Below are 15773 nucleotides of genomic sequence, written 5' to 3'. Positions count from 1 at the left end.
ATGTGTCCCTGTCCACCCTGTAGTGCTCTACAATCTCCAGATAATGTAGCACCTGGTAGGTTACCCTGGACCTAAACACTCTTGTTCTTCTCAGCCTAGGCTTATTGTCGTCAGCACCAGCAACACTGATGTCAGCCTCAAGCACATATAGGTGTAGAATAGCTGCAGCAGCTCTAGCATTAGGTCAGTTAAAAGTTCAATGCTGTTGAAGTATTGAGGGAAAATCAGAATGCAGGCTGTATGCAAACCTTTTACATTTCTTGATTAAGACCACCAAACGGTATTGGATACTTTAAATGGCATTCATCTGCTTAGGATAAAATTAACAAGATTTAAAACTCATGCTGCAGTGTGCAGTATTGTGCTCTGTGTTTAGCAGAGCACAGCTGTGCATAATGACAGCAAATAATAATACAATAATTATTAATAATTGCACTTCATTTCTATGACCTACAATGTCAACACAGTATGGTAAGAGTTGACATACCCTGTACTTAAACCCAAGACTATCTGCACCCTAGTCCAACACCTAGCAGTTGTCACCACAAAATTATTCAAGCAAAGGTCTCTAACTAGAGGGAATTAGTAGAGCACAGCCTTGCTTACTGGGTTTAAGTAATGCCCAGAAGTTCTCAGCAATATAGATTGAATGCATCTGGTTTCTATTTTTGGATGTCTAGCTGATGTCTGGTACAAGGGTGGTCTGCTCCCACAAATGAGGAGTGCATAATCATTGCCATTTGTACAAAGTGGTGCACTGCATACACTCGCAAAAGACCTCATAATGCAAGAGCAAAGTTACCTGACACACCCTCTGATGTCATTAACATCCATGCAAACATACACACCATGTAGGAGCTTACACAGAGTGGACAGCCTTACATGCGTCCTACTTTTTATTATTCATCAAATTCACTGCTTTTTAACATCATTTTCATAATAACCATGCTGACAACCTGGAAACTACATTTATTTATTTTATTTTTTATTTATTTAACATTTGTTAACTGTTAATGTCCGATTTGGAATGAAGAAAATTTTCAGTGGATGCCCAGGGAGAAATGCTCCAGACGCATGTCTTTGTAACATGGGAAGAAACAGGAGCACCCACAGGAAACCCACAGGAATGCAGAGGGGACGTGCAGACTCCACACAGAAGGCATCCCAGCCAAGAATCAAACCAGAGCACCTCTTGCTGTGAGGCAACAATGCTACTGCTGCACCACTGCACCGACCATACATGTTTAGTAGCCATGTAAGCTGGGCAACAGCACAGGAGCACAGAGTTAAAGACACAATGCAGGATATTACTTTACCTGTTGGGGCAATACATCATACCCATCTTTTAAATTACATTTCTATTATTCATTTTCAAACGTTTTGCTTGTAGCAGTGCACTGTGCAAAACTGCAAAAATAAAGTTTATAATCATCTGACAAACCCCCATGATTCTTTTGTCCATCCTTGACCATTAAATGCATGGTTTTAGCTTTTCATGGGCATTCTGTCCATATTTCAGGACTTCTACATGCCCTTGGTTCCATGTAGGCTCCTATGCTTGGTAAATTTCCTTGTACACTTCCAACGCAGACGTGGAGCCTACACATCTTAGTGTAGGGTTGTTGGAGTGCTTCACCATGTTCATTTGCTTCATTAGCATAAAAATTCAGCTACTTATGCTGAAATTTGCATCCCACAAAACTTTCTGTTGATAAGCATGGATGTGCATGATTGCGCACCACTACACAGACTATACTAAATCTAAAACTCACTGTGCCTGTGTTTGCATCACGCCGTGATGCAAACATGGAAAAAATGACAGTATAAACTTTATTGAATCTGCACGTCTTTTTAACTCCTAATTTTCTGTCCAAAAAGCTTTCAGGCTATGTTCTTGTGTGCTAGAGATGCATCAGCTGAATAAAAAATCCACATGGAAACATATTTTGGGAATGCCCTTAGATACAGCTGTTTTGCTTCCATTGTGGGACAAGGTAGGTCATGTATATCCAACACCAGTACTGAAAAAAAGGCATCTGGTGATATATGGGAAATATATATGGGAAATAAGGGACATTAATATATATAGCACTGGTTCATTCAACTGTGAGTCCCAGGGAGTGGTTTACCTTGCAATGTGTACAAAATGCAGTTCGTATTATGTTGGGAAAACAGAAAGAGTATTGAAGAGGCGGATTTATGAACATTTATATGAGATACAAAAAGCAAAGGACACCAATGCATTGTACAAACACACAAAGAACTGTAAAGAAGCCACATTCTCCTTTTTTGTTTTAGAACAAGTTAAAGAAATAAGAGGAGGTCCCTGGGAAGAATGGCTTGAATACAGGGAACTGTATTGGCAAATTTTATTAGAGGCCAACAAATCACCAGGCTTAAATGAATGTATCTCAATTATTCCAGCTCTCAAACTGAGATCAATTCAAGTTTGAAACGCATTAAGTAGTTCTATGAACAGTAGAGGGCACTGTTGTCTATGCTTCTGTTTTTATGTACCTACTACAATTACTGTGCACATAAATACATTTATCAGTTTTAACCTAACAGCTTCATTACATTGTGGGTTCTAGAAACCTAATTGACTACAATATTTTTTATCAACACCTCTGCTTTTAAATACTGTAATTATTTTAAAGGAAAAGTTTTTACATATTTTATTAGATGATTTTAAATCACTCACAATTTTATTATAATGAGCTCCTCAGACTGTCACTATTTTCATTGGTTTTAACTTAGATGCTTGAATGTTATTGGTCCTTTTAAATGTATTGGCTTATATAATGCTTAATTAGTTAATTCATTTTGTCTGATGAAGTCTAAGCTACAGGCTGGCATGTACTGGATGTGTAATAGCGTTTACGAACTTTGTGATCTAGTTTTGGACGTTTTATACTTTGAATAAAGTGCGGATTGTGTGCGCTGTCTCTGGATTCCTTTTGATATATGGCACATTCCCATTTTTAGAGTCCCACACACAATTTTAGCCATAATAGTCCTTGGGACCAAAATATCTATTACTAGACATGGGAAATTGTTGCAACCCCACAGATTGTTGAGTAACACTAATTGCTTTTACTAGTTAAGTGGGCATCCTACTTAGATATACTGTATACACTTCCTTAATCCTCCCCAATATATATGTTGATTTTCAAGATTTATAAGTAGCAGGACCAGCTTATAGGCCATTTCTAAAGTACTAGGTATGCACCCCCAGGAACACATAACAGTAAGCACTAACATCCCAAATAAAAATGCATTCTCCCTCTTAATTATTTTTGCTACATTCCTAGTCATAGTGCATATGGGTTTTATTTAATTATAGTTTTCATATCCATAATCAAATTCTCTCAGGTGAACTTTCCCAATATATATATTTTGTACACAGCTAGTATTTTTTATGAACATTAGAAATTCTGAGTATCTTAAGCATGTTTAAGCATGTCATTCCTTTGAGTAATTTTTTTAAACAAGAAACATCTTTATTAAATTATCACTTATGACATAGGCAGTCATACTTTTATATCAATGAAAACAAACCATATTGACATAATCCCATAAATTATGTTGCAGTTTAATCTAGACTTTGTATATTCTATAAATACTCCACACAGAAGGCACTCCCAAGCCCAGCCGAGAATCGAACGGGAGAACCTCTTGCTGTGAGGCGGTAGCATTGTTACCTCACAGCAAGAGGTTCTCCCGTTCGATTCTCAGCTGGGCTTGGTAGTGCCTTCTGTGTGGAGTCTGCATGTCCTCCCCGCAGTTGGGTAGCGTTCGAAAGACATGCATGCGTAAATGGGCGTGCCTTCATTGAAGGTTGAGCGTCGAGCTGGCACCTCGGTGTTTCGTGCAAAATCTACTGCCAATCATTAGTGGACCGGAGTTCCGCTGTGGCGACCCCTTACCGGGAAAAGCCGAAAGACAAACAACAACAACTAGCCTCTTGTATGTAAACTGAATTGAGTCATGATATGTGCTGTTGGTTAAAACTCAATAAATAAATAAATACAAAAAGCATTTTGCTGCTTGAGGAAATGTATGTGGGCACTACAGATGCAACCAAGGATTGGTCCATCCTTAATCCCGGATGATTATTAGAAATTGTGGTTAAAGTGGCAACTTGACTGTGGTGTCATTAATAATCCAGTTAAAATAGAGTGGAGCCATGTGAAATTTGACTTGGAACATGAGTATGTGTTCTTCCAGGAAATGAAACTGAGAGAGATGGGAAGGTTGCAAACAAATGGCCACCATGAGAGATAGGAAAGGGGTGTGGATTCTAATAAAAGAATGCTTGGTGTGTGAATGTAGGGGTTTCTTCAAAGTAGAAGCACTGAGTAGTAGGAAGATGAGTATGATAAGCATTAGTAATAATACTAGTGACAACAAGAAAAATGTATTAGAAGATATGCCAGACTGAAGTCAAAATGATTCTGCTAGGAAATTTTAATTTAGTATTGGAACCACAGCAGGTTATAAGGAGTGGTGGTGTTTCATGTGAATAGACAGAAACTGTTTTAGGAAGATGTGGCAGAGCTAGATGTAGTAGACATTTAGAGACAAACTTGGAGGGAAGAAATTTACCTTTTCTGAGGATAATGGTCTGCAAGAAAGCCATATGGATAGAATTCTATTTTATTGGATGCTCATGTGGGGGAAATTCATACTTTAAAAATGTGGGAGAGTAGCATTTCAGATCATTTGGAAGATATAGGTGAGGCAGTTGGAAGAGTTTGAGTAAAACCAAGATAAATTTGTAGAAGACAGGATTAAATGGCTGAAGGTCATAGTGTAACAAGTGTTAACATAGAAGAGGATGATTATTACTGTGTAGTAGGAAGGGGTTAATGTGGCTTGGATGGAGCAGTTGACGGGGAAGTGGTAGGAAGTGGTAGGAGAGTGGCAGAGTTTTTCACAGCATAGTTGCCAGAGGTGCTATTTGAGTTCATCAAGGATACAAAAAGATTGTTTTCACAAAGGATAATGGGGACCCAGAAGATCCATTATATTTCCATCCGATCTCATTATGCAATGCAGATACTAAAGTCTTTGTGAGGGTGTTCATAGGTTCATAGGTTCATACTAGGCTATCTGCCCAAGGGCATTTATAAGCCTAGCCCATAGTTATTTGGCTTTCGCCACCCCTTTAGTTTGAATAAAACTATGCCTATTATTTTGCTGTGCCTCTGTCAAGCAGTGACACTGAAGTAATCCCTGGGGTATATCTGCGATCTCCCATCCATTGGTCAAGATTCCTCTTGAACAAGGCCAGCGAGGTGCTCTGCCTCACATGTACCGGGATTTTGTTCCACAGCATAGGGAGTCTCTGGGTGATGAATCTGTCCCTCCAGCACGTTCTATTAATAACCGTGTCAAGGTTTAAGTCTCCTGCCCTTGTGGTTCTGAGGGATCTAGATTTTTTGAGGTGAAGCATATTCATCAAATCAGGGTTTGACATGGCCTTATATGTCAGGCACAGGTCACCTCTGAGCAAGCGGTATGAGACTGAATAGAGCTGGAGTTCTTTCAGTCGGGCAGCATAAGACATATTTTGAGACCCTTTATCCTTTTGGTGAGGAACTTTTGGGGCCTTTCCAGCTGCTGCAGGTGTCGGGTCAGATACATTCCGAATGGGGCATTGTACTCAATCATAGGTCTAATGAGTGATGAGTACAGGGGGACGATGACCTCCCTTGATCTAGATGTGAATCCCTTTATGATCAGGTGGGCAATGTAGAAGGTTTTCCTAACTACTTTAGCAACATGAGTGTCAAACGACAGGCTACTGTCAACCTGGGTCCCCAGATCCCTAATGACTTCTTCTGTGCTCAGTGGATTGCCACCTATATGGTAGCTAGGGGTAACCTTGTTTTTCCCGAAGGGTATGACTATGCATTTCTTGGCATTTAACTTTAGGCCATGGCTCTGGCACCAGTTATCTGTTTCTGTGAGGCCCTTCTGAAGGATATCTGTGTCAGATGTGTTTTCGACTATGGCGCCCAGTTTGCAGTCATCTGCAAACTTTGTCAGCCATAACCCTCCTGCGTTTGCTTGTACTTCAGAAAAGTAGATGCTGAACAAGAGTGGACCCAGGACTGAGCCCTGTGGGACACCACTTGTGACAGGCTTTGAGTCTGACATGGCTCCAGCAACTCTGACCCTGTGGGTTCTGTCACTTAGCCAGTTTGCAACCCATCTTGTGATGTATGGGTTTACATTCAAGCTGATGAGTTTTTCGATGATACCTGAGTGGGGTATTGTGTGAAGGCCTTTGCCAGGTCAAGGTAGGCTGTATGGACTGCCTTTCCCTCATCAATGGCCTTGGTGACTGTCTCGAAAAAGTCAACCAAGTTTAAAAGGCATGATCTGCCTTTGACAAAGCCAAACTGGGTTGGATCCAAAGTCTGCAAGTTCCCTATGTCTTTATTTATGAGTTCCATTATGATTCTCTCCATGGCTTTGCAGATAAGGCTTGTCAAGCTAATGGGATGGTAATTTCCAGGGTCGGTGGAGGCACCGCCCTTGTGAAGTGGGACCACAGTCGCCGTGCGCCACTCCTTGGGTACGTATCCTGAGGTGAGGCTAAGATTAAACAGCTGTCCTAACTGCAGGTTTAATTCCTCATTGAGTTCATGGAGCACACAGCCGGGGACACCATCCGGTCCCATGGATGCTGTGTTGATACCAAGGTTAGTAATGGACTTCGTTAAAGTGAGATCTTGCACAAATGATTGAGGCTGCTAGATATCAAGATCTTGTCAGAAAAAATGGGAAAGGAAAGAATTGAAGTAGTGCAAATGAACACATGCAGTAACAATTTGATATGGTTAGGTGGGAATCTTTACTCAATGCATTTATAAATACAGTGGGAGAAGGGCATTCTAACATAGTGGAGGTGGTGTACAGGGAGTCATGAGTCTTAGTGGAGAAGTTATAGACTTGATCTGTTTGAAACATGATAGCAGACAGCATTACCCCATGTCACCAGTTTTGTTTTTGTTAGTAATTGAGAAGTTGCCCCAAAGATTTACTCATATTTATAATACAGGAGTAGTAAAAGAAGAACGAATAGTGTACATTTGTTTATGGATGACTGCATGCTTTTATTCCTTTAATGCAAGATGGGAAATAATCTGTGTTATGATATCATCTAGAGAAGTCACTAGTAATTCAGACTGGGGTAAATGGATGACAGAGGGTTAAATTAGCTGAGTTCAGAAAAGAGGGGGGAAAAGTAACTGGTGTAATGGTATACCCTAAAGTTAAGGAAATCAAAGGCTATAATTTAGTTGAGTTATGGGATACACTAGCAGGAATGGTGTATATAGGGTCCAGAAAAATAAAAATGCTAGGAAGTCATATGGAGGTAGTTAGAGTGTTAGCAATGTCACTAATGCCATACTAATTCAGCTCACAGATGAAAAAGATTAGGGGAGCTATAGACAGAATACCACAGATTTGTTTGTAAGTTACAGGAGGATTTACTGGGAAGGAAATATTACATATTGCATGTTGAAATGGAATGGGGTGTGTAGTGGATACTGGGCTTCTACAGTTATGACGCTGTTGCTAATATGGTACAATAGTTGCAGGGAATGGAAGGAAACCTTTTGAGATTAATGGAATGGTATGAAAGAGTGGAAATACTAGTGCAGATATGGTAAAAAAATTAAACAGAATACAGAAAGATTTTAATAAGGATAGGAGGGCTCTCATCTTTCTGTGCTTCCAGTATATATAGGTTCATATGTTCATAGATGTGTACTAGGCTAATGATCACTAGGGCCTTTTTAGGTCTAGCCATGTATCCCAAAACTCAGTGTAAGCAAGGGCCAGAGAGATGAACCATTTACAAGCTGCCTGTGTCCATTAGAGACACAGATGCCAAGCCAATGATGAATTTCCTATTCCCTATTGAACTGTCCAAGTTGTATTTGAATTGGGTTAGGAAGGAACTCTGCTTCACATAGATGGGCAGCCTGTTCCAGAGAAGGGGTAGTCTCTAAGATACATATTTGTTCCTCCAGCAGGTTTATATCTTTAGAACATGTAATTCTGGTTTGTTTTGCAGATATGCAAAAGGCTCATCAAGGTGCGGTCTGATTATGCCTTGTATGTCATGCATAGATCTCTCCTCAGGAGGTAATCTGCATAGGATGATACTTATGTCCTGTATTCTTTTGGTATTCTTTTAGTGAGAAACTTCTATGGATGTTTCAATTGTTGGATATGTCTGGTTAGGTACATACCAAAGGGGCCATTGCACTCAATGACAGGTCTGATGAATGCTGAATACAGTGGAACAATGATATCCTTGGACCTGGATGCCATACCTTTGTTGATAAGTTGCACAACATAGAACAATTTTTTCACTACTGTAGGCACACTATGGTCAAAGGCTAGATTACTGTCTATGAGTATCCCCAAGTCCTTGAATACTGGATCAGATATTAGGGGTGTATTGTTAATATGACAGCTACCGGAGAGGATGACTTCCAGAAGGATATTATTTTGTATTTCTTGGCATTTAGTTTTAGTCCATTGTTCTGACACAAGTTATTTGTCTGTGTCAGCCCTTGCTGGAGAACATTAGTATCAGTGGGAGGGGTGGGGTTCTTTGGCTGCTCCTAATTTGCAATCATCTGCAGATTTAGTCAGCCAGAGGACCTTGACATTGGCCTTGACTTCAGGGAAGTAAATGCCAAAATGGAGTGGACCCAGGACTGATCCCTGAGGGACTCCGTTTATAACTGATCTCTTTGTAGAGCCGGACTCCTAAGTTCTAACTTCCAGGGTCCTGTCTGTAAGCCAGCTGGCTATCCATCAGGTTATGTAAGAATTTATGGCTAACCTCTTGAGTTTGTCAACAATGCCTGAGTGGGGTATTGTGGCCAGGTGAAGGTAAGCAGTGTGAACCATTTTGCCCTCATTCATTGCCCCTTCTCAAAGAAGTCCACCTGGTTGAGTAGGCATGATCTGCCCTCAACAAATGCAAACTGGGTTGAGGCCAGTGTCTGGAGGTTTCCTATGTCATTACTGATCATTTCCATGATGATTATTTCCATGGCTTTGCATATGCAACTAGTGAGACTTATGGATCTTATGAGTTTGTAGTTTACAGGGTCTATAGATGGTCACACCTTTGTGCAGAGGGATGACTGTTGCTGTTCTCCATTCATTAGGCACAAAACAAGTTTGGAGGATACGGTTAAATAGCGATTCCAGAGGACCTGATAGGGCAGATTTCATGCTATTTTGAAAGGCTATTGTCTAGGCCCATCAGTGCAGTGTTTTTGGCCTTAGAGAGAGCACTGTCAACCTATTCCCTAGTGACAGGACTAAGAAGCATTATGCAAAGGAAAACTGGAAAATGTTGTCGGAATCAGGTGTAACAGTGGGAAATTATGGGGTCTAAAGTATGTTTGAAATTTAACCAAGTTAGGGTAGAAGAGTAATTTCTGCCTTTTCAGGTTGTCTGAGAGAAGTGTAGCTTGCAAATGGGTTACTGGCTTCCATATAATATTATCTGCACTTGCTCATCAAAACATAAAACAAAGTGGAAATAGAGGTGATAGGTTGAGGAATTAGAGGTTTCCTGTAGTAGTGTTACTTGGACTACTATGATAAAGGGAAGGATAGAATTGATACATGTGGATCTAGGAAGCAGTGAGATTCAGGAAAGTTTGAGGACATTGAAGGACAGATGGCAGAGAAGAAACTTTGAGAAAAGAATGATGTGTGGCAGGAAACTTGAAATCTGGTTGAACAGCTAAAAACTACACTTATTTTATGGTTTATATAAGAAATTGTTGCATTGAAGGTACAGGATAGCAAAGAGAATCAGGAAAGAGGGGGGTGAGAAGGCTCAATATACTGGAGCTGTGGGGTAGTAGAGACAGATAATCTATATATCTGGTGAGATTGGATATCTAGTACAGAACTACTAGATTCCCTCAGGGAAAATGGTCTCAAGTAAATGATTGGATTTTGAAAAGTGTCAGATGTTATGCATGTTTGATGGAGAGAAAGTGAGCAGAAGTGGAACAAGGTCATAGAGTGGGTTTGATTGAGAAGCTAATGGCAGATAATTGGATGAAGAAGTACGTGCAGAGATGAGAAGCTTAAAAATAAGAAATTAGGCACGAAAGCTACTTGAAAGTGCAAGTAAAAAGAAGTGAGGAGAGAGATTAGAGAGAAGATGGTGTTATGGACAGATTTAAATGGCTTATAGGATGGTAAGGAGTTTGTGGGGTTATGTGGAAGAATGAGGTTACATGCTAATATGGGCAGACTTCTGTGGGTTGTGTAATTGGCCAATGAGACTGTATTTTAAAAAGCTGGTTTGGTTTTTGATCACGGCATCCCAATTCACAAAGGCTACCATATAAAAACATAAAAGAGTGGATCCCAGGTAAAAGTATTTTGATAGAAACAGGATAGAAAATCTTTAGTTGAGAAGTACTGTTTTCTTGCAACCACTTTCCTTTCAAATGGTTTGTTTTGGAAAGATAGGATTAAGTAGGGGTTATAAATAGTAATGAAACAGTTGAGAAAGTGTATGTTAGGCATACAATCTTGATTCATATATTATTATATAGATTGCCGTGGACTGTATAAATGTACAGTTATTTAATTATTTCAGGATTGCATGGGAAAGAGTAGGTTCTATGAGTATGGAACTCCCTGAGTTACTCCAGAATTGTATAATATAGACAAGTTAATAATTTTATTCTGATAGTAAAGTCATTGTTTTCAACTGTTTGATTTTATAAACTACAATTTGTAATTATTGTCTTGTTTTCGTAAGAGAAATATCTAGAGCAGCAGTTTAATAGCATCACTTCCTGTTCTGTTGGTTCTTTGTATATCATCATCAACCGCCTTTTTCCCAATTTCTATATGGGGTCAAAGTGTCACATCTACTGTCACCACCTCTCTCAATTAAGTGCCTGTCTCCTAACTTCTTTCTCAGCCATGCCTGACTGTTGCAGGTCTCCTCTCATTTTCTCTTGCTTTCTTCTTGTCTTTTAAATCATAACCAGATCATCTTCTGTTTTCTTGCATGTGTGCTTAAACCAACTTAATCTGTTCTTTTTAACCTCCTTTGCAATTGGAGCTACTTTGTCTTCTGTTCTGATGTCTTCATGTCTTCATCTGTCTTGCAGTGTACATACTACGACTTGTCTCAGGAGCAGTACGTCTCTAGCTTCCTCGGCTGCTCTCCATTCATTGCCCAAGTTTCTGTTCCATATAGAAGTACATGTTGTACCACTGTTTTGTACACCTTACTTTCCAGATACTTTGTCATTCTTCTGTCAAACACTACCCGTGAAACTCTGTATCATTCAGCTACATATCTTGTCATACTAGGTTTGACCTCCTCATGCAGAATTCTCTTCTCCACACCCACCCTTCCCAGATACTTGAAGCTGTTAACCTATTTTACTACCTTCCCTTCTATCTCATGTTTCAGCTTCTTCTGAGTCTCCCCATTTGCTGCCTTGACAAGAGTCTTGTTTGTATTCAGTTTTGCATTCCATGTTCCTATTATTTGCTTAAGTTCTTAATCAGAGTCTGACTGTAATACATCATTTACATAAAGCAGATTTGTTGATCTCTCCAGTCTACCTTGTTTCCCAATGTAGTCCATTACTAGTATGAACAGCAGTGGGCTCAGAGCTGTATCCTCATGAGCCCCCACTCCCACTGGAAACCCCTCTGTGAGTCCAAACATTGTTCATACTTGCATCACTAGGTCCTTATACATAGTCTACACTAATTCAACTAGTGTTGCTTGGACATTGGACCATCTCAGAACTACCCATATCAGCTTTCTTTGGACCTTAGCATCTGTTTTCTCCAAGTGTAAGAATGCCCATTTGGACTATTCCCTCATTTATAGCTTCTTCTCTGCTATCTGTCTCACTGCAAATAGGTTTGTTGTGCTGCATTTTGATCTGAATCCAAACAACTCATTTCTGAGTTTGCTTTCTACAGCTATGCAGATTCATTCTCACATGGGGTAATTGGCTAGACTTAAAATGGCCCACAAGGGCAATTAGCCTAGTACTAATCTATGAAACTATGAACCTATGTATCAGTCACCCTCTCCAGCACTTTCAAGAAGTTTGACAGAAGCTTGATACCTTTATACTGCCTACAGTTGTGAACATCCCATTCATTCTTGTTTACTGACACCAGAATGCTTATTCTCCAGTCATCTGGGATACACCTTTTTCTCCATACGTCTATGATTACTTTCTGGCACTATTTCTCTCCTAAACATCTTAATCATATCTGCTATGACCTTACCAAACCCAACTGATTTCCCTGAATTAATTTCCCTTCATTCTGAACTTACTTATTCTAGGGTAGGTTCTTCTTCCTCCTTCATTGTAAGCTGTGTATGGTGTAGTACAGTTTCTGTGGGGTTGGGGTTTCCTTCATTTAGAAGCTGTTGGAAGCACTCCTTCCATCTGCCTTTAATGTCCTGTGGACTGTGGACCAGAGTATTGCCGGCATATCTTACGAAGATTTTCTGATGATTATCTTGTTTTATCTTTCTGTCTTGGCCTTGCAACATGATAGAGTTTATTTATTGAATAACTTCCCAGGAACTGATAAAAGTGTCTGTGATAACTTGTTCTTTTCTATTCCATCTTGTCTCTTAGTCTTTATGCTAGCTAAGCAGTATTTCTTCTTTGCTTGGTCCATCTTTTCTATATTCCATTTTTACCTGCACTCTTTCTTTCTTTTGATAACTTTCTAGATTTCTGCATTTCAAAACCAGCTTTTCTTATGTACCTGATTCCATACCTAGCTCGATTGCATATGTGTTCATAGACGTCACACACTGCTATATTACCATTGTTCTTCAACTTCACCTGTTTCCTGTTTTTCCTGTGTATTTCCTTGAGCTCTTGTGCTTTTGTCCCAGTCAATTTCTGTTAGAGCCTTCTTTTTTTTAAAAAAAAAATTTATTAATTTGAAAACAAAGATTGTACAAAATTATTTAAAGATAAATAGAACAAAAACATAACTATTTACAGATGTCACCACAAAATCAAACAGAGAAAACTAAATCATTAAAATGTATCAAGTAAATCACTTAATTTTGACCAAAATCTAAACTGGTGAGCAATATTCAAAGTTCTCATTTTGGCAGTTGACAGTTCTTTTTTACAGATATTATTTGCTAAATTAATGAATTCAGTGAAAGAAAGAATAGTTTTACATTTCCAATTCTTTGTGCCTATTTTTCTTGCTATAGCTAAAATGGACCAAAGGAGAGGCTCCTGCATCTTTCTAAATGAGATGTCTTACAGATGGTGTATTTTACTTTATTTATTTACCCGGTAATTGCTAAACTGGGCTGGAAGCCCATTTTCAGTGGAGACCCAGGGAGAAAAACTCCGTACAACATTAAGTACAGTTATACAAAGAAAGATGCACAAAATAACAAAATGCTAATTTATACATAGAATGACAACAAAAAACAGATAGCACAAATAAGATGTAGAGCAAAAACATCAGTAGGGAGTAGAATGTACCAATAAAATGTTAAATCATATTGGAGTGGAATAAGTATATGCAGGCTACTCTGAAATAACATTGGGTGAAAGAAGATATACACAGTGTAAAGATGAAGTGACATTGTCTTAAATGGTTTATCTCTAATTAGTGTCTGAAAGAAAAGAAAAAAAGAGGATCACTAGTCTGTGTTAGAGCAAGAACAGAGCCGGTGATTAGAAAAGCATTGTCTAAGAGATTTCTTGAATATGGAGATGTTGTTAATAATAAGAATATGCTGAGGTAATATGTTCCAAAACCTGGAAATTTTGTTGGAGTACAGTGAGTCACCAAAACTGTTCATAGATTTGGTTGCTTTTAAAAGAAGTTTATCAGAGGAACGTAGTTCCCTAAAGTTAGAGTTAGCTTGAATTAAGACTTTTAGGGCAGGGCAGTTATTTGGTTAGGTTACTATTGTATGTGCAAGAGTGAGTTGCTTTAGTTGAAGTAAATGGGGAAACTCAATCCAGTTAAGTGTGTTTAGAGCTAGGTAGTGGTGATCTCTATAGGGAATGTTGGCTGCAAATCTAGCTATTTTATTGTAGCATAACTCTAACTGGTAAAGATCAGTCTTAGGTATGTTAGTGAAGATTTGAGAAGAGTAGAGAAGGGTGGAAAGAAGGAATGACCTAGCAGTGGCAAGTCTGGAGGTGCTAGTGAGATAGGGTTTGGCTCTGTAGAGTTGATCTAATTGTATATGTACTTTTTTATAGTTACAGCAATGTGTTTATCCAGTTTTAGTTAATTGTCAATAGTGATGACAAGGAGTTTGGTGTGTTCAACTGGCTCAATAGTAGTTTGGTTGGATGAAAAGATGACAAGTGGGGGAGTTTTGTAAGCAGTTTTGACTTTGGAGAAGATCATGAGCTTGTTTTTTTTTAGGGTTAAGAATATGTTTATCAGCTGGGTAGAATTCAAAGTCTAAAAGTGAATTTTGTGTTTTTTCCTGAAGTTCGGGGTAAGTGGAGGCTGAGCATATGAGGGAGGCATTGTCAGTGTACTGGAATATGATGGCATGCTTACTAGCTGTAGAAAGGTTATTAGTCAATATGGTGAAAAGAAGAGGACCTAATATGAATCCTTGAGGTAGGTACTCCTACAGACATAGGCAAGAAAGGGGAGTGCCTGTTGTCCCACTTAGTGGACTGTTGTCTATTGGAGAGATAACTATGAAACCAATAAAGAGAGGAGGAACTTGTTATTCTTATTGATGTTAATTTTTATTGGCTGTTAATGGTTTAATTAGGTCTGAATTAGATTTAGCAAGCATTCTGATAAAGTTCTGGTTGAATGAAAGTGGAGAATAAAGTTTTTGATGCTGTTTCTGCTTGGGAGTTTAATTATTTCCAGTTCCTGTGAAGTGTGTTTTAGTGGATTGTTTTTTTTTTCCTTTTTGTACCTTGCCACTGTCATTGGGATTTTTTGGATTTATTAAAAAGTTGGAAAATGTTGGAAACATAAGACATAGCTAGCAAACACGTTAATGGTTTGTACTTGCATAAATGAAATGTCAATATGAAATAATATATTAGGTCAACGGCAATAATCGCTCAGTTAAGGAAAGTAACCTTTTAAAATATCAGGACTCACAATGCCAAGTCCTGAAATGTTTAGATTAAATAATCAAAAATCCAGTCTGATAGTGTGTAAATATTTGTGTGTATAATGTAACAGGTAGCGTGTTACAGAAGTAGAGAAACTGTAGAGGAAATTCCAGTACTGTAATTGATACTTCTGTGTTTATCGGAAGTATTCTGCATAACATTAACTGTCTAATTCATTATTATTAGTTATATTTGTTTTTTCAGCTTCTTCCATGACACATTAATACCAGTAATATTGTTTTAAACATGCATTTTCATCAGTATAAATGACATATTCCACTGTACTATGATGATCTGCTGCACGAGTATATTATATTTACACTGTACTTATGTAAAAGATACAACTTTCACTGAACTATAATTAGGATGACCACAAGATGTCACTAAACAGAAATTAGTACCAGGTGTCTTTAAGTCTGCAGATGTCTTCTTTTTCTTCTTCCACTGCATTCTTCTTTCCTTTTATTCTTTTAATTATTCCACTTTTTAAAAGATAATGAGCAGAAGAACTACACATATATGTGTTAAAATTAACTAGATTAATTTCAATGTACTGTTTTTGTGTTTCTGATGCTTGTT

This window comes from Protopterus annectens, chromosome 4.part0 (genome assembly GCF_019279795.1).
Source record: "Protopterus annectens isolate FY-2018-M chromosome 4.part0, PAN1.0, whole genome shotgun sequence".
NCBI classification, from domain to species: Eukaryota; Metazoa; Chordata; order Ceratodontiformes; family Protopteridae; genus Protopterus; species Protopterus annectens.
This window is presented reverse-complemented; position numbering follows the sequence as displayed.